The following is a 19,460-nucleotide window of genomic DNA, read 5'->3' as shown; positions in this document are numbered from 1 at the left end:
GCATATGGCTAGCCAGTTTTCCCAACATCATTTATGAAATAGGGAATCCTTTCTTCATTGCTTGTTTTTGTTAGGTTTGTCAAAGATCAGATGAGTGTAGATTTGACATTATTTCTGAGACCTCTGCTTTATTACATTGGTCTATATATCTGTTTTGATACCAGTACCATGCTGTTTGGGTTACTGTAGCCTTGTAGTATAATTTAAAGTCAGGTGGAATGATGCCTCCAGTTTTGTTCTTCTTGTTTAGGATTGGCTTGGCTATGTAGGCACTTTTTTGGTTCCATATGAAATTTAAAGTAATTTTTTCGAATTCTGTGAAGAAAATCAATGGCAGCTGATGAGGATAGCAATAAATCTATAAATTACTTTGTGTAGTATGGCCATTTTCACGATATTGATTGTTCCTATCCATTAGCATGGGATGTTTTTCCATTTGTTTGTGTTTTCTCTTATTTCCTTGAGTGGTGGTTTGTTGTCCTACTTGAAGAGGTCCTTGACATTCCTTGTGAGTTGTATTTCTAGGTATTTTTTTCTCTTTGTAGAAATTATGAATGGAAGTTCACTCATAATTTGGCTTTCTGTATATTATTGGTGTATAGGAATGCTTGTGATTTTTGCACATTGATTTGTATTTTGAGACTTTGCTGAAGTTGCTTATCAGCATAAGAAGATTTTGGGCTGAGACAATGGGGTCTTCTAAGTATACAATCATGTCATCTGCAAATAGAGACAATTTGACTTTCTTTCTTCCTATTTCAATACTCTTTATTTCTTTCTCTTGCCTGATTGTCCTGACCAGAACTTCTAATACTATGTTGAACAGCAGTGGTGAGAGAGGGCATTCTTGTCTTGTGCTGGTTTTCTAAGGGAATGCTTCCAGCTTTTCCCCATTCAATATGATATTGGCTTTGGTTTTTTCATAAATAGCTGTTATTATTTTGAGATATGTTCCATCAATATGAAGCCTATTGAGAGGTTTTAGCATGAAGAGGTGTTGAATTTTATCAAAAGCCTTTTCTGCATCTATTGAGACGATCATGTGGTTTTCATCATTGATTCTGTTTATGTGACAGATTGTACTGATTGATTTGCATATATTGAACCAGTCTTGCATCCCAGGGATGAAGCTGACTTGATTATGGTGGATTGTCGTGTGTGTTATTGATGTGCTGCTGGATTCAGTTTGCCAGTACTTTATTGAGGATTTTCTTATTGATGTTCATCATGGATATTGGCCTGAAATTTTCTTTTTTTATTGTGTCTCTGCCAGGTTTTGGTATCAGAATGATGCTGGCCTCATAAAATGAGTTAGGGAGGATTTCCTCTTTTTCTATTGTTTGGAATAGTTTCAGAAGTTATGGTACCAGCTTCTCTTTGTACTTCTGGTAGAATTCAGCTGTGAATCTGTCTGGTCCTAGACTTTCTTTTGGTTAGTAGGTTATTAATTACTGTCTCAACTTCAGAACTTGTTATTGGTCTACTCAGGGATTCAACTTCTTCCTGGTTCAGTCTTGGGAGTGTGTATGTGTCCAAGAATTTGTCCATTCCTTCTAGATTTTCTAATTTATTTGCATAGAGGTGTTCATAGTATTCTCTGATGGTAGTTTATATTTCTGTGGGATCAATTGTGATATCTGCTTTATAATTTTTTATTGTGTCTATTTGATTCTTCTCTCTTTTCTTCTGCGTTAGTCTGGCTAGAGGTCTACCTTTTTGTTTATCTTTTCAAAAAACTAGCTCCTGGATTCATTGATATTTTTTAAGGGTTTTTATGTGTCTCAATCTTCTTCAGTTCTGCTCTAATCTTAGTTATTTCTTGTCTTCTGCTAGCTTTTGAATTTGTTTGCTCTTGCTTCTTTAGTTCTTTTAATTGTGATGGTAGGATGCCAATTTTAGATCTTTCCCACTTCCTCCTGTGGGCATTTAGTGCTATAAATCTCCATCTCAACCCTGCTTTAGCTGTGTTCCAGAGATGCTGGTACTGTGTTTAGGATAGTTAACTCTTCTTGTTGCAATGATCCCTTTACCATTATGTAATGCCCTTCTTTGTCTTTTATGGTCTTTGTTGGTTTAAAGTCTGTTTTATCAGAGACTAGGATTGCAACCTCTGCCTTTTATTTTCCTCTTCATTTGCTTGGTAAATCTTCTTCCATCCCTTTATTTTGAGCCTATGTGCATCTTTGCAAATGAGATGGGTCTCCTGAATAGAGCACACCGAGGTGTCTTGACTGTCTATCAAATTTGTCAGACTGTGCCTTCTAATTGGGGCATTTAGTCCATTTACATTTAAGGTTAATATTGTTACATGTGAATTTGATCCAGTCATTATGATGCTAGCTGGTTATTTTGCCCCCTACTTGATGCAGTTTCTTCATAATATTGATGCACTTTACAATTTGGTATGTTTTTTCAGGAGCTGATAGTGATTTTTCCTTTCCATATTTAGTGCTTCCATTGGGACCTCTGGTAAGGCAGGCCTGGTGGTGACAAAATCTCTCAGCATTTGCTTGTGTGTAAAGGATTTTATTTCTCCTTTACTTATGAAATTTAGGTTGGATATGAAATTCTGTGTTGAAAATTCTTTTGTTTAAGAATGTTGAATATTGACCCCCACTCTTTTCTGGCTTCTAGGGTTTCTGCCGAGAGATATGCTGTTATGCTGATGGGCTTCCCTTTGTGGGTAACCTTACCTTTCTCTCTGGCTGCCCTTTACATCTTTTCCTTCATTTCAAACTTGGTGAATCTGACAATTATGTGTCTTGGGGTTTCTCTTCTCGAGGAGTATTTTTGTGGTGTTCTCTGTATTTCCTGAATTTGAATGTTGGCCTGTCTTGCTAGTTTGGGGAAGTTCTCCTGGATAACATCCTGAAGAGTGTTTTCCAACTTGCTTCCAGTCTCCTCATCACTTTCAGTTACACCAGTCCAATATAGGTTTGGTCTTCTCAATAGTACCATATTTCTTGGAGGCTTTGTTCATTCCTTTTCATTCTTTTTTCTCTAATCTTGTCTTCACACTTTATTTCATTAAGTTGATCTTTGATCTCTGGTATTCTTTTTTCTGCTTGATCAATTCAGTTATTGATACTTGTGAATGCTTCACAAAGTCCTTGTGCTGTGTTTTTCAGCTCCATCAGATCATTTACGTTCTTCTCTAAACAGGTTATTCTAGATAGCAATTCCTCTAATCTTTTTTTCAACAATCTTAGCTTCCTTGCATTGGGTTAGAACATGCTCCTTTAGGTTGGAGGAGTTTGCTATTATCCACCTTCTGAAGCCCACTTCTGTCATTTCATCAAATTTATTCTCCATCTAGTTGTGTTCTCTTGCTGGTAAGGAGCTGTGACATTTTGAAGGAGAAGAAGCATTCTAGCTTTTGGAATTTTCAGCCTCTTTGTGCTGGTTTTTCCTCGTCTTCCTGGATTTATCTACCTTTGGTCTTTGATGTTGTTGACCTTTGGATAGAGTTTTCATGTGGACGTCCTTGTTGTTGATGTTGATGCTATTCCTTTCTATTTGTTAGTTTTCCTTCTAACAGTCAGGCCCCTCTACTGCAGGTCTGCTGGAGTTTGTTGGAGGTTGACTCCAGACCCTGTTTTCCTGGGTATCACCAACAGAGGCTGCAGAATAGCAAAGATTGCTGCCTGTTTCTTCCTCTGAGGCTTCGTCCCAGAGGGTCACCCACAGATACCAGCTGGAGTTCTCCTGTATGAGATGTCTGTAAACCCCTGCTGGGAAGTGTCTCCCATTCAGTAGGTGCGGGGTTCAGGGACCCCTTGAGAAGGCAGTCAGTCCCCTAGCAGAGCTCGAGCACTGTGCTGAGAGATCCACTGCTCTCTTCAGTGGTAGCAGGCAGGAACGTTTATGTCTGCTGAAACTGCATCCACAGTCACCCCTTCCCCTAGGTTACCTGTCCCAGGGAGATAGGAGCTTTATCTATACACGCCTGACTGGGGCTGCTGCCTTTCTTTCAGAAATGCCCCACCCAGAGAGGAGGAATCTAGAGAGGCAGTCTGGCTTAGCAGCTTTGCTGAGCTATGGTGTGCTCAGCCCAGTTTGAACGTCCCAGAAACTTTGTTTACACTGTCAGACGAAAACCTCCTACTCAAGCCTCAGCCATGGCAGATGCCCCTCTCCCACCAAGCTCTAACATCCCTAGTGACTAGTGACTTCAGACTACTGTTCTGTCAGCAAGAATTTCAAGCCAGTGGAGCTTAGCTTGCTGGGCTCTGTGGGGTTAGGATCTGCTGAGCTAGACCACTTGGCTCCCTGACTTCAGCCCCTTTCTAGGGGAGTGAATGGTTCTGCCTTGCTGGCCTTCCAGGCGCCACCAGGGTATGAAAAATAATTGCTGCAGTTAGCTTGGTTTGTGCCCAAACAGCTGACCAGTTTTGTGCTTGAAACCCCAGGCCCTGGTAGTATAGGCACTAGAGGGAATCTCCTAGTCTGTGGGTTGTGAAGCCTGTGGGAAAAGTCAGTGACTGGGTCAGAATGCACTGTTCCTCATGGCACAGTTTCTCCCAGCTTCTCTTGGCTAGGGGAGGGAGTTCCCCAACCCCTTTTGCTTTCCGGGTGAGGCCCTGCTCCACCCTGCTTCTGCTTACCTTTCATGGGCTGCACCCACTCGCTAACCAGTTCCAATGAGATGAGCCAGGTACCTCAGTTGGAAATGCAGAAATCACCTACCTTCTGCATTGATGTCACTGGGAGCTGCACACCAGAGCTGTTCCTATTTGGTAGTCTTGTCAGCCACTTCTGGTGTCAAATTCAGATCCCAAACATATTTAAAAGCCAAGAAAGTTAAGTTTTTCTTGAGGTTGAAGAGTCACCACACAAAGGAGCCCAGAGCTTCTTTCTCTCACTAAAAAAAGTGCTGTTTGGGAGTATTTTTCTTTTTGTAATTCCTTTATCTTTATGGTATTTATTTGTTCAAATGCTATTTAGTACCTGCTGGGTCCCAGGCATCAAGGTAAACATAGAGGGGATTCAGATAACACATCTCTTAGGAACTCTGACTGCAGTAGATAACACAACCTAGATTCCCTGATTGTCCCTTTACTGATACATATTGACACAAGTTCTGGAAAAATACAGAAGTAAGCAATAAATGGGCTCTTTCTTAACAAACTATTGAAGCATTATATTGACATTGGGAATAAAACAGCAGCTGCTTGATTACAAACAGCACCATTTGGTAGACTTCTATGAACATTAAACAAAGAATAACCCATGTGATTACTTCATATTTCTAAACAAGGTTTGGATTTCTGCCTTAAGCTATACTTTATGGCAATAAAATAAACTGAGGGTGTCCTTTAATAAAAGGTGCACTGAAACTTTATGATATCCCACATATCTCTCATCAGCTTAGGAAAAAATAATGGCCCATCTGATAAATTGTGCATCAACCTTCATGTATTCATTCAAGAAATATTTTATTCACGAATTTTGCACCAAACACTACAAATAGAATAGTAAATATAATATGGTCTTAGAAAGCTTAAAGTCAAGTCAAGGTACTTTAAACTGAAGTAAATTAATCTCTGCAACATTACTTTATTTGTCCAAGGCTACCCAGCTAATAAGCGATGTGTTCTGTAACTTAAACTCTTGTCTTCTGACTACCAAATGAATGCCCTTCCTAACATCCCACATGATCTTGTCTAATACTTTCAAAATCATAGTTTGGGAGTCAAATGACACAAAAGAGTCTTTCTTTGAAAAACTTGGAAAATGAATAATAGTGCTTTTGTGTGTGTGCATGTTTCAACAAAAGAATATTTCTAATAGAAGCTCTAGGAATGCAAAGTATTCCCTGCACAAATTCCTTCAGCATTATTGGGACTTACTCATGTGCATCAAGCAAAGACCACACTAGAATGGATGCCAAGTGACAGCTACTATGCAATTTTTAGGGTCATTGTCAAATCTAAATTTCCCCTAAATAAGAATGTAAAATTAACAATTAGAACCTCCTATTCCCTTACAGAAACTCAGACATTTTAACTTTCAGAGGGTGACGACAGACGTAAAAGAGGTAAAGTGGGAAGCATATTGTGTAGACATAACTTGATTGATCTGATTATGATATTTTGTTAGTAATTTATATTTTCCCATTTGATAAACATGACCTAGCTTCTTTTGAAGTGTTCATTTATTTACAGTGTTTTCAAATGATGGTTATTTTCTTCCTTTTCTTGGTCCTAAATGAAGATGAAATAACTTATTCTCATCTAGAGTAACTGCTGCTTTCAATCTTCTATATGTGCTGTAGCATAACTGTTCAATATTAAGCTTGGCATTTAAAGTATTTATGATTGACTGAAAGTGTTCAGAAAGGATAAAAGCTTAGTGAACTAATTCAGGAGAAAAATCATATTTATCGGAGCCAATTTCTGTAGCTTGACATTTTATGATTTACTTCTAAGCTGCTAAAACAGCTTAAGAAACCATTTCCTCCTGGTCTGTCTGATTTTTCTTGTATTCTGCCTAGTCCTGCCTGAAATTTGTGCAATTAATATCGATGCAGGCATCAAATACACTGACAATGATCACCTAGGAATTATGCCTGATTAGGAAGGGTTTTATACTTAACATGTCTGTTAGCTTCATGATAACTGCACCAGAGAGATGCTGGAAACAAGAGATACTAGTGAATTTCTCAGATACAATCAAATTTACACAGGAGATGGTTTCTCCTCCATGGGACACCTTCTAACTCAAATTTTTATTTTAAGTTTCTTACCTAAATGGCTTTAAAAGAAAAATTCAGAAATGTTTACTCTTCGGACTAGAGTTAGAAAAAAAGTGGAATTAAGAACTTTGACTTGAAAATAGTTGAATGATTTACCAAGTTCTCATAGAACTATCTCATAAAAGGGAATAACAAGAGATTTTCCTAAAAGAAACCTGAACCACTTGGAGTAATTAAGGTAAGATACTACACCCCTAAATTACTTCATCCTCCAGGAGCAACACAACAGCTTTTCCCAGCAGTAATGAATATCAAGGCATCTCATGAATTTTGCAGTTTCTGTTACTCTTTAAAGATTGTTCCAAATTCTGCCTAAATATTTGTTTTATATGCTGTGAGAAAAATACACTGTACAAAATAAATGAAAGAGGCAAGATTCTGATGCTTTTAGAATGCATTTGTACCTACATTTATTTTCTGATTGATTTCTATGTCTGGTTCATCTTACATTTGTAGAAGTATAGATATATCACCCCAGATTATATGACTCTTTATTTCCAAATTTACATACAAAATTAATTTGATGATCTAAGGTGGTCTTACTTATTTTTAACACTATTTATTAACATAGCATGGCAACTGTCATTGCTTGAGCTCATATTTTCTGCCAGTAATTTTACAAAAAAAAAAAAAGTGCTTATAGTTAAACTTATTTGCTCATTGACAGCTACAAGTGGATACTTCCTGTTTTGATAGAGGAAGAAACTGAGGTTCAGTAGGAATTTGGGCAATGTCACAAAACTAGTGAATGGCAGAGCTTGAATTCAGAAGTAAATCAGGTAGATTTCCAATTTTCAGACACCGTCTCTTTAAATTAAATCCCAATAGGTCTAAGATAGCAGGTTTTTGTAAAATTGCACAGTGTGTACATTTGGGGCTATTCTATGCAAGGTTTGCAAACTTCAAATTCAGAATAGCTCCATCTGTAAAACAGGAATCATCAGCACCTTAAAACTTGTGATGAATGTTATGTGTGGCATAACTATGAATACACTGTGCTTAGCATGGTGCCTGGCATGCTGAAAATGTCTATTAAATGTCAGATGATAGTATTTTTAATGGTGGTAAAATAGCATTTTGATCTTACTGCCAAAATTGGTCTTACCAAGTATTTTCTTCTGTATTTCTCTTTCATTTTTCCTTTGAGCATAATGTCAAATTGCCAGAAAATTTTCAAGAAAGGAAATAGCACAAAGAACAATGCTATGTCTTTCACCCATATTCCCCCAGCTTCAACATTTTAACATATTTGTTCATTCTTTAGTAACTGTCTCTCTCTTTAATGATATTTTATTATCAGAAAAATCAAAATTACTACCGATAATATTCTTACTAGTAACACCAATATTAACAGCAGCCATATCTAATATTCAAGGTATTTTGGCAGGAACACTCCTAATTGTTTTACATAGATTAATTACTTATATCTCCATAATAGTCTGATAAAGTAAGCATTATCAATATCCTTACTATGGAAAATAGGGACTTTGCCCAAACTCTTACAAATAGAAAGCAATGAACCCACATTTGAAACAGCACAATCTGACTTGAGATACCATGTCCTCAGCCACAGTAAGACAGTGAGCTGGGAGGATTTAACCCCCTAGCTGCTGCCACCATTGTATGACTGATTGTCAGTTGCTATTACAAGCCATCTTGAGTTGTTACTAATTGTCCTCAAAATTGATTTTAAAGAATATATCTATAAACTGTTAGTGAATTTATTTCCTCTAAATTCATGGAACTGAGGTGTTATGAAGTTTTTAGACAGGGAAAATTGATATTTGTAAAGATATCAAACATCCTTCAATTTTTTTGTGAATCGTATCCCAACTTTCCTACGCAATGCACAGAACCTCAAAATTCTCAAATCTCTTGTTTCTGATCACAGGCAAACATTCAAAACAAATGTATTTATGAACTTAAATGTAATGATGAACTTAAGAAAGAAGATAACTTGTTGAAATTAAGGCTAAGGAATTCACTTAAGGAAAAAGTATAACTTGTTAAAATTAAGACGATTTTGCTTCTTTAAAAAAGCCACAAATCCTTACAAAAGGAATGTTTAAACTTAGCACAATCGATTCATAGACTACAGGAAGGGATGAACCTTAAATATCACATCCAAGGTCCATGAATGACACTTCTTCATTTTAATCTTTCTGGATGTGCCTTGATGTGGCCTCAAAATGATGCTGGAAGCCTCTGGTCACTAGATCAAAGAGAATGTAATGAAACAAAATAAAACAAACAAACAGAAAGAAAACATATCCCATCTAAACATTTAATTTTACCGCTGAGGTCACTGGTCTGAGGCATGTGAGTCACAGTAAAGTTTTTAATCAGCTAGCTCCTAACAATTCTCAAGATGTATATTTTTTCTTTTTTAAGGACTCAAGCGTTCTTAAGTAAAAATAGATTGAACTTGTTCTTCAGGTGTTGGTTGCTGTCATTTACTAATGAAGACAGATAGTATTCCCATGTACGGGATGGCTTGGAAACAATTTTTTCCAGGTTTCATTCACAAATGTGGTAAATTTTTATAGCGTGTTTGAAGCTCAAGGTTACAAACCAAGAGTCATTCTAGTTGACAAATATACTCTTTTAAGTGATTTGCTTTTATAATGCTAATGGTCATTTTTTACATGGGACCATGTGATGCAAGTTTGACTTAATTTTGTCCCCTATTTTTGGCATATAGGAGGAAGTTGGGATTACAATCATGCGTTTATTTTTAAAAGTTGAAAATACTAATCTTAGAATACCTTTTGGAAGTAAACTTGTGGTCCAAACGCTTTAATCTCTTGAAGGGTCTGAAGCATTACTCCTTTAATTGATCTAGGCCTGAGCTGAGTTTGTAAATTATGCCCAGTAATTAAGTGACATTTAATAAATTGAATATGTATTCCACTGTTTCCTTTGGAATATCAATTCCTAAATATTCTAAGTTGGGTACTAAAAATTGACTCCTACTTGCTCCTCTGCTGACATAATAGGATAAAAATAAAAGTTGAGGAAAGACAAGTATTTAACCGTAAGTACACCCAGCACAATTTAAAGAGACTAAGGAAAATATTGTTTTAAGCCCATAATACTCTTCTATCTTAGACAATTTAATAGTTGATGGCAATATTGCATGGAAAACTTACCAGCAGAAGTTTTTGGTTAAACAAAACATCGATGCTTGTAATTAACTTTTATCACCTGGTTATATTTTTCCTCTTTATGTAACATTTCAATTACCATTAGAATCAAATTTAGAAATGCCTGCATGAATTTGTGAACACTAACCCAATCGTTTCCAGATATATTATTTACAAAATGTTCAGTGACTCCCTTGGAGCCACTGCAATCAATGAGATCAATAATATGCATTTTAAGCAATCTTTTAATATGTATTTATATATAAATCACAAGTCACTAAGATATTTTAGTGTCTTTTGGGTCAATAATCTTCCTTCTTACAAGCCTGAAATATTTTAAAGCAATTTCATATATTTAAACATCCACAGCTATTTCTCTCCAAAATCAATCATAATACCATCACAGATTCTGTTTTCTGTCAACTTTGAGGCACTTTCTATTTTCTCTCTAAAATACTTATTTCTAATATAATTTCCTCTGCATCTATTGATAATGGATGTTTCCTGAGGTTGGCAAAAACCTAACTGGATTCCCATTAGCTTGAGTGGTCAAGGTTTATTCCTGAAAGAAATGTATTCTCTTTGTTACAGGAAGCCAGATGGAAGTGCCAAGAATTTATTCACCAGGCACTTGATTATAGAGGGCTTTGGTATGCAATGTGGACTGTTAAAACGTTAATGCATTCAATTATACAGTCTTTTCAGAAGACTTAAATAGAAACTTTGGAAACGTAGTCTTTGGTTTTCTAGTCTCCAAATGTCATTGGTTTGCTATTGAAAATTAATTTAAATTGAAAATGAATGATGGCTAACTCCATAGTGATGCCAGACCTCAAGCCAAGGGATTTGAGTGAATTAAGTTATGACTAACTAAAAGGAGTATCACTGTTTAAACATGAGACATTCCATCTGGACATCAAATTGAATTGGTTGAGCATCTATAATGAGAACTGAATACTGCTGGGCACAGCAAGGGTGAATGTGGAGATTACTAAAATTAATCTTTGCCCACAGGCATCTCAGAATGTCTTATTATGGTTTTCAACAGTGGGTGCATGTACTCTAAGGCTTCTGCACAACAATATGTTTGGGTGCAGAAAGACAATAGAACAAGCCAAAATAGTGTTGCAGACACTCAGGACTCTGCTCATCAAGCTCTCCCCAACCCCTAAGCCAGGTGCAGCTTAGTGGACAATTCCCCTACACACTAATTACTTCCTTTTTACCTCATCTGCTTGCATCTTTCTGAATGCTTTCTCTGGCCATAAGAGCATATTTTGCCTGTAAATCAAGCAGGTTATCACTATTAGTGACTTAATGCTTCCAAGACAAACCCAGACCAATGAGGAGTCAGAATTGATGCATGAATAACCCAACTTTCTGGGAAACTGTTTCGAGGTGCTTTTATGCAGTCTATCAGATGGCAGCCAGCAAGATTAAACCCAGTTATCCATCACATTATACTGCTCATTAATTTAATGCTCTTTTATTGACTTTCCTCTCTTCTTTGTCTTATTTGTCATTTCCTCATTATGCTTCCTAGGATTACAAAATGAATAAGTTACTTGCATCTAAATCCTTGTAAGATATTTCATAAATATTGCACACATAAATAATATTTATATTTAATATATTTATAATATACATTAAATTTACTAAATCAATATATACAAACGTATATAATGCATATGTAACAGAAAGAAGTAAGTGTATGCAAATTTTGGTATATGAGAAAAATGTTTACTAAGGGGCTACATCATAATTTTTCCTACTCTTAGGCTAGACTATGCTATACAGCCAAACAGAAAGAAAGCATAAATGATTTACAATGGGCTACTTCCCAGGAAGCTTGGGATTTGGATGGGAACAATGAAGAGAGACATTGTATTCCATTCCTTTTCCACGTTCTTGTTGCCCCAGGTTGATATAATGCAGCAAGAATGTCTTTTTGAGGAAGAAGATGGGATTTGGTGTAGGTGATAGTTATAATCTATAAGTAATATATTGGAAGTAAACTCAGGTAGAAGAGTCTGTGAGTTCCATTGCATAGAAATGAAGAGTGGTCTACAAAGACGCAAACTGGAGATAAAATAATCAAAAGTCAGAGAGATTTTTCAAGATGAGTTGAGTAGTTAATTTAAAGGAATTAGCAAGAGGAATAAAACTGAGTACAAAATTAATTGGAAAGGCATTTGTAGAACTGAGATTAGAGCTGGGAAATTGTGGGGAAGAGGCTTGGTAAGAGGCTACCTGAAGCTTCCTCTTAGAGGCTACACATGTCGCTGTTCTTTCTGGAGACAGAGGGAGTTGTTAATGTCACACTTTGAGTTTGAAAAACAACCTTTTAAGGGCCTGAAGTGAAGCATACAGAAAAGCTGTATGGGCTCCAGTGTAGTCCCGTGTAGAAATAAGCTCTAGCCAGACTCTCTGGGATGTTCAGGATGTCCAAGGAAAAACCTCCTTAGGGTAACAAAACAAGCTGAGTTGCAAGGCTAAACATGTCTGGATTTTAACAATGACCAATTCTTTTGTGAGTTAAGTGCAAAGGTTGGAAGATGGACAGGCTTGGATCTGGTCAAGAAAGAAGAACCCGGCCGGGTGCAGTGACTTACACCTGTAATGTCAACATTTAGGGAGGTCAAGGTGGGCAGATTACCTGAGATCAGGGGTTCGAGATCAGCCTGGCCAACATGGTGAAACCCCATCTCTACTGAAAATACAAAAATTATCCAGGCATGGTGGTGGGCATCTGTAATCCCAGCTACTCAGGAGGTTGAGGCAGGAGAATCACTTGAACCTGGGAGGTGGAGGTTGCAGTGAGCTGAGATCACACTCCAGCCTGGGTGACAAGAGTGAGGCTCCTTCTAAGGAGGAAGGAAGGAAGAAAAAGAAGGAAGGAAGGAATAAAGGAAAGAAGGAAGGAAGGAAGAAAGAAGGAAGGAAGGAAGGAAGGAAGGAAGGAAGGAAGGAAGGAAGGAAAAAAAGGAAGGAAGGAAGGAAGAACCCTAACATCTGTGGTTTCTGGAAACATGGAAAACTAATAGCAAGACGACAGCTAACCTGGAGGTGAGACTAATTTGGAAGTGAGACTAATTTGTCTATCTATGACTATTACATTTATTATAGTATGACTTTGACCATGCATTTACAGATTTATCAGAAGTGGTAAGAAAAGTATATTCAGAATGTGAATTTTTTCCATTGAATTTTTTCTTTGATGATGAACTCTTCTGATGGATACCAAGAGTTAACATGAAAGGATAAAAAAGACATATAGGTTGTACTTCGTTAATCTGAAATATTTCTAACATACTTGAAAAACTGCAGCATCAGTAGGTACACAGGACTTTAGATCACCACTTGCTCATCTTCACAATTTGTCTTTTTGAACTTAGCTAAGTAAATTCTAAGATGAGCTCTGATGGAAAATGTGCACCTGTATCCAGGTTGTAGTACACATGGAACTCTACCACAGGTGGTAGTATGGCAACACACCTCTTCAAGAGAGCCTATGAGATGGTCATTGCAAGGCTTATAATTAGCAATGGCCAGCTGAATGCTCCACAATAGGGCAATTAGTTATTGGCTTTCTGCCTTATCTTTGGGCTTTAACCCATTTTTCCATCTTATAATGGGCTGAACACAAATGGAATAAACTAATTTTTATAAATGTGATAAATGGAAAATACTAAGTAATATGAGTTTATGGTATAATCTTTCCCAGTGATATTTGTATTTTGAAAAAGTCTTCTGAAATGAGGAAATCCTCATCTTCACTTTTGTTAGGCTTTTATTTCTATGCAGATATATGCCACTCACATATTAAGTGGTAGAATCTGATCTGTCCAGCTCCTCGATTCTAGGCAGGCTGATTCGATAAATATCATAGAGTAGAAATAATGCTATGCCAGTTCCTGGTTTAGCCTTTTTAAAATTTTTTATTTTTTATTGTAAGTTCTGGGGTACATGTGCAGGATATGCAGGTTTGTTACATAGGTAAACATGTGCCATGGTGGTTTGCTGCACCTGTCAACCCATCACCTACGTATTAAGCTCAGCATGCATTAGCTATTTTTCCTAATGCTCTACCTCCCACCACCCCACCCCTAATAGGCCCCAGTATGTATTGTGCCCCTTCCTTTGTCCGTGTGTTCTCATTGTTCAGCTCTCACTCATAAGTGAGAACATGTGGTGTTTGCTTTTCTGTTCCTAAGTTTGTTTGCTGAGGAAAATGGCTCCCAGCTCTATCCACATCCCTTCAAAGGTCATGATATCATTTCTTTTTATGGCTACATAGTATTCCTTGTTGCATATGGGCCACATTTTCTTAATCCAGTCTATGATTGATGGGCATTTGGGATAATTCCATGTCTTCGCTATTGTGAATAGTGCTGCAATACAACTGCTTGTATCTTTGTTATGGAATAATTTATATTCCTTTAGGTATATAACCTGTATTGGGATTGCTGGGTCAAATAATATTTCTGGTTCTAGATCTTTGAGGAGTTGCCACACCATTTTCCACAATGGTTGAACTAATTTACATTCCCACCAACAGTGTAAGCCAACCCCATATAGGAAGAGTGAGTACTTTGAGATCACTATGTTATGAGAAGCCTAAACCATAAGGAGAGGCCCTAGAAAATTGCTCCATATGTTATGGGAGAGAAGGGACCAGGAGAAGAAACTGGACACCAGAAATCTATCCCCAGCCCAGAGCAGACCCCAGCTGAATCTAGCTCAGTGCCCCTATTAGGCAGAAAATTTGCTTAATCAATTGACTCCTAAATTCCTGAGCCATAAAATAGTGAGGCAAACGAAAACAGTTGTTTCAAGCCACTACATTGTGGGGTAGTTTGTTACACAGAAATAGATAACAAAACTACTCTTTTTCCTGAAATTGTGCTTTTTGGAGTCTAAAGTCACAGAACAAGTCCTCAGTAGCTTTTAGGTAAACCAACAACTTACATGATTACATAAGCCTTAATCAAATTAGGCAGAGAAACAGAAATGAATGACCAACATGGTACATATTTATCAGCAATGTGGCTAAGAGCAAGGTCTTTGGATTCTGACAGGCCCAGGTTTGAGGCTCAGTTTGCCACTGTCTAACTTCATGTCCTCAGGCGATCAATTTTACCTCTCCAACTGCCAGTTTCCTTGTCTGTTGAATGGAATTGATACTTGCATTAGTTTCTTGTGGCTGCCCTAACCAGTTGATAGAAAGTTGGTAGCTTAAAACATTAGAAATGTATTTTCTTGCAGCTCTGGAGGCCGGAAGCTTAAACCCAAAATCTCAGCAGAGCCACATTCCCTGCAATGGCTTTAGAGCAGAACCCTACTTTGCCTCTTCCATCTTCTAGTGGCTCTAATGTTAGCGTCTGGTGGCTGCAGATGTTCCTTGGCTTGCAGCTGCAGAACTCCAATTTTGGCCTCTTTCTTCACATGTCTTTCTTGTCTACATCTTCTCCTCTTCTGTCTGGGGTGAATCAGTACAGGGTAATTTCCTCATCTGAAGATCTGTAAGTTCCTTAGATCCATGAAGACCCCCTCTTCCCAAATTAAATAAGATTCACTCTAATGCCATATAAAGTAATTTCACAGGTTCCCGGGGTTAGAATATGGGGCATGTTTTGGGGGTCCACCATTCAACCCACTTCAATAGTCTAAACTACCTTATAGGAATATTGTAAACATCCCATAAAATAAGGTACACATCATACCTGGAAACACATATTAATATTTTTCCATCAATGTTATCATCAATAGATTTGTACATTATTATTGATTTATGCAAGAACATGTTTGATACATAATTTATCTCAATGAATTAGAGAATAAAGCGTTCAACCTTGACTCATATATCATGAAAATATATCAAACAAAACAAATTAAATCTCAAGCTATGAGAATGGATTTTACGTGTATACCTGAGTGTGTATGTGTGTGTGTGTGTGTGTGTGTGTGTGTGTGTGTGTGTGTGTAGATTACATTCAAGGCATATAAGATGTATTCATTTATCCTTCTGAATTTAACTTAAATATGTTAAAAAATGGTGTTTGTAATACCTTTGAAAACAAATAGATAGATGTTTTATTAATAATTAAGAAATCTCCATATGTCTGATGTGAATATTTTTCAATGTATTTTCATTCCATTTTCAAATGTATCTTTCCTAGAGAAAATAAACACCTTCTCATTCTCCCAATATTCTGAAGAAAATAAACAAGTCTTATGCTGATCTTGCGTTCTTCATTGCAAATGTATAAAAGCTACATTGGCAGGTTCACATGCCATGAAAAATATATTTCGATGTTTACCAAAATAAGTCCATAGCTTCAGAAGTCTTCTAAGGTCCCAAACATATTCATGGAAGGTGGGGTATTGGTAGGTTTTTCCAGGGCAAAGAGAAAAAGTTAATGTTGGTTTTAGTTGCACTAGAAGTTAGTACCTAGTGAAAATAATCAAAGGTATAGGTGAAATAGTCAGCATGCTAATCACATAGTTGATACAATGAAAACAACAAAGCCATTTAAAACTATGTACAAAATTTTTAAACTATTTTAAATAATAGTTGCATTATAATATGCAAGTGTTATAAAAACAAATCCCTTTTGAAAATTAAAATGATACTCTATGCTTTCAATATTTATAATGGTATTATAATTTATTTGACTTAATGTGAATTATTTAACTTTTGGTAAATAAGTGAGAAATTCATTATTGATCTCTTTCATTTTATTTTAAGGGCACATTATTCTGAATTTTAAAACACTTAAATATATTGACCATGATTGTATTAACTTTGATTTGGTAATAAGTATAACGTACAAGTTAGCCAATAATTTAGATCATTATACCTTCAATAATGCAACTTACTTCAAAATACCTGAATGTTTTTACAATAATGAGGTAAATTAATGTGTCATTTATTTATAGACTGGGTGATTGGTTTTATAAGACAGACAGAGTTTTAATAATTTTTTCAGAAGCTTCTAATAGCTTGGGTTTACCATTTGTATATTGCACTACTTTTACTTTTAAATACTTCAGTAAAGTTAAAAAAAAAACCCTCTTACAATATAATAAATATTGACTATTAAACAATATGTATAGAAAATAAAAGATGTAGACCAATTTAAAAAAAGACAGCTGTTTTTTTTCTTTTTTTTTTGAGGTATCATAATAAATATTGATTAGGAAAAGTAAAAATTTGCTGTGTGCATAAGATAGGAAAAAGAGATAATTTTTGTTTTTGTTTTTCTATTCAGCACTGAAAGTGGTAGAGGAAACTTAGGCAAACCAACACCTAGGACTTGAAATTCCATTCCTTGGGACGGCACATGGAGCAGGAAGAGGATGTAAATGGGGGCTATGCTCCCCATATTTCTTCTTTTAAGTACTCCAGTCACTTGCGATAGGATCTGCAAATAGGCTTCATGTTCTAACATTCAAGTCATTATATTTCCAACCTGCCACATTTCTACCAAGTAATGTGGTCAAAGCGTCTGACATGTGCATTGGCCAATCATTTTTCTCTTTAAGACATCCTGCCATCTTCAGGTTTTACTTGTCTATACTGCTAGTATTGAAATCTTGGCAAAGATCATGATGCTGAATCCAAAGTCTTCAAAAAGAACATAGGAAGGGGTCCTAGCAGCTGTTAGCAAATCTGCTGGTACTTCTCAAGCAAGTAAGACTCCATTTGAGTCACTTCAAATTGTGCTGATAATCGTGTGAGAAATACTATTTGCCATCCAGAATATTAAAAAATATCACAGCTTGCTTTCTTATTTTTCTTTCCGTCTAATTTATTCCCATTTCTCCCATTAAAGTATTATTGAAATTATTGTCTGGTTCCACTGAGTCTGCAGTTCATCTCTTTTGACCAAGATTGGTATGAAGACTAATCTGGACCCTTAAAGTAGAAATATTCTTTGACTTGGCCAGTGATCATATTAGAATCACAGAGCCACTAAAATGTAGGTGCATTTATTTTATAAATTCAATTAGTTGAATGTGGAAAGGAAAAGGGGCAGCTAATTACTGGAGCTAATAGAAATAAGCTTGCTGTATTTGTCTGCATCTAGGAAGCTTTTTTCTTTCTCGCTCTCCTGTAACTATTAATTGTTTAAAAAACACTGGCTATAACATTTAATAGCTTCTATTTTGAATTTTATTCCTTACCAACTAAGTTGATGTAAGATAGTGTTAGATAACATTTATTTTCTCTTCCTTCCTCTCCCTTAGTTTCCTAAAATACATAATGATAATGTTACTCTGCACAAAGGAATATTTCAGGAGACACAACAAATTCAGTATTAAGATGAAAGCACAGATAAATCCTGTAAACTGAAATACACTGTAGAGAAAAATTTCTGACATGTGGATACAGTTTTAAATTTAGAAATAAAAAAGCAATTACAAAGCAATATATCAACAAAAACCTATAAAAAGTCTATTTCAAAAAAAGCTGCTGAAAGCATTTCCAGAAAATATGACAAATTGACAAAGTATTTGTTAATATAGAAAAGTTTTACAAATCAATAAGAAAATCACAAGAATTTTAAAAGTGAAATTGAAAAAGACCTGAATATGTCATTTGTTAACAGGAAATACTAGGCAGCATCAAGTATATGAAGAAAAATTTCTATCTCAGTAATAATGAAATAAATGAAAATATTTAAAGTAAGTTACAATTCAATGACTGGAAAATATCATATATAAAATATATTCTTACATATTATATTTTTATTATATATATAATATTCACCATCTATGTGCCAATAAAGATATATATATGTAACTAATACTGGCAAGTATAACTAATAACTATTACTGGCAAGTATAAGAGAAAACCAAGGTATATTTCCTAAAGAGTTATTGCCAATGGTCTCATTTCAGAGAATAAAGCCTGAATTTAAACTTTTATGTATTAATATACTTTTTCCAGTATAATTAATTATGGTGAAACAATGATAATTTTTTAACTGCAGAGAAATGATTAAAATAAACCAATAAGTATTATGCTGCTATCAAAATTATAAATACTATACAACAAGAAAGAAAATTGTAGGTGAATTAAATGATATAAAAATGGATAGCATTGCTATTACTAGCATATCTCATCTCTATATATATGTATTCAAAAAGTCCTCTGTGTATGTGTGTAAATGTATGTGTGTGTTTCAGGCACAAAAGCTTGAAAATCTCCTTAAGTTCTTGCTGTTTTCCACAAACCCTGTCTAATCATAAAACTATCTTCTTTTCACTCTACCTTCACGCTATATCCAGAATTTGGCAACTTGCTCCATCTCCAACGCTACTACCAAGTCATTTAATTTAATCAGTATTTGTGGTGGAATCTCTGTCCCATAAGTCCAGTCACATCCTACTTCTGCAGGCCTCCTTATTTCTAGGCTTTCAATTCTCTTTCTTTCTTCCTTCCTTCCTTCCTTCCTTGCTTTCTTGCTTTGATTTCTCTTGTTTTCTTTCTTTTTCTTTCTTTCTTTCTTTCTTTCTTTCTTTCTTTCTTTCTTTCTTTCTTTCTTTCTTTCTTTCTT

This window comes from Sapajus apella, unplaced genomic scaffold (assembly GCF_009761245.1).
Source record: "Sapajus apella isolate SASKATOON/1434 unplaced genomic scaffold, GSC_monkey_1.0 scaffold15, whole genome shotgun sequence".
Taxonomy (NCBI): Eukaryota; Metazoa; Chordata; class Mammalia; order Primates; family Cebidae; genus Sapajus; species Sapajus apella.
The sequence above is the reverse complement of the archived record's forward strand: the minus strand, read 5'-3'. Positions refer to the sequence as shown.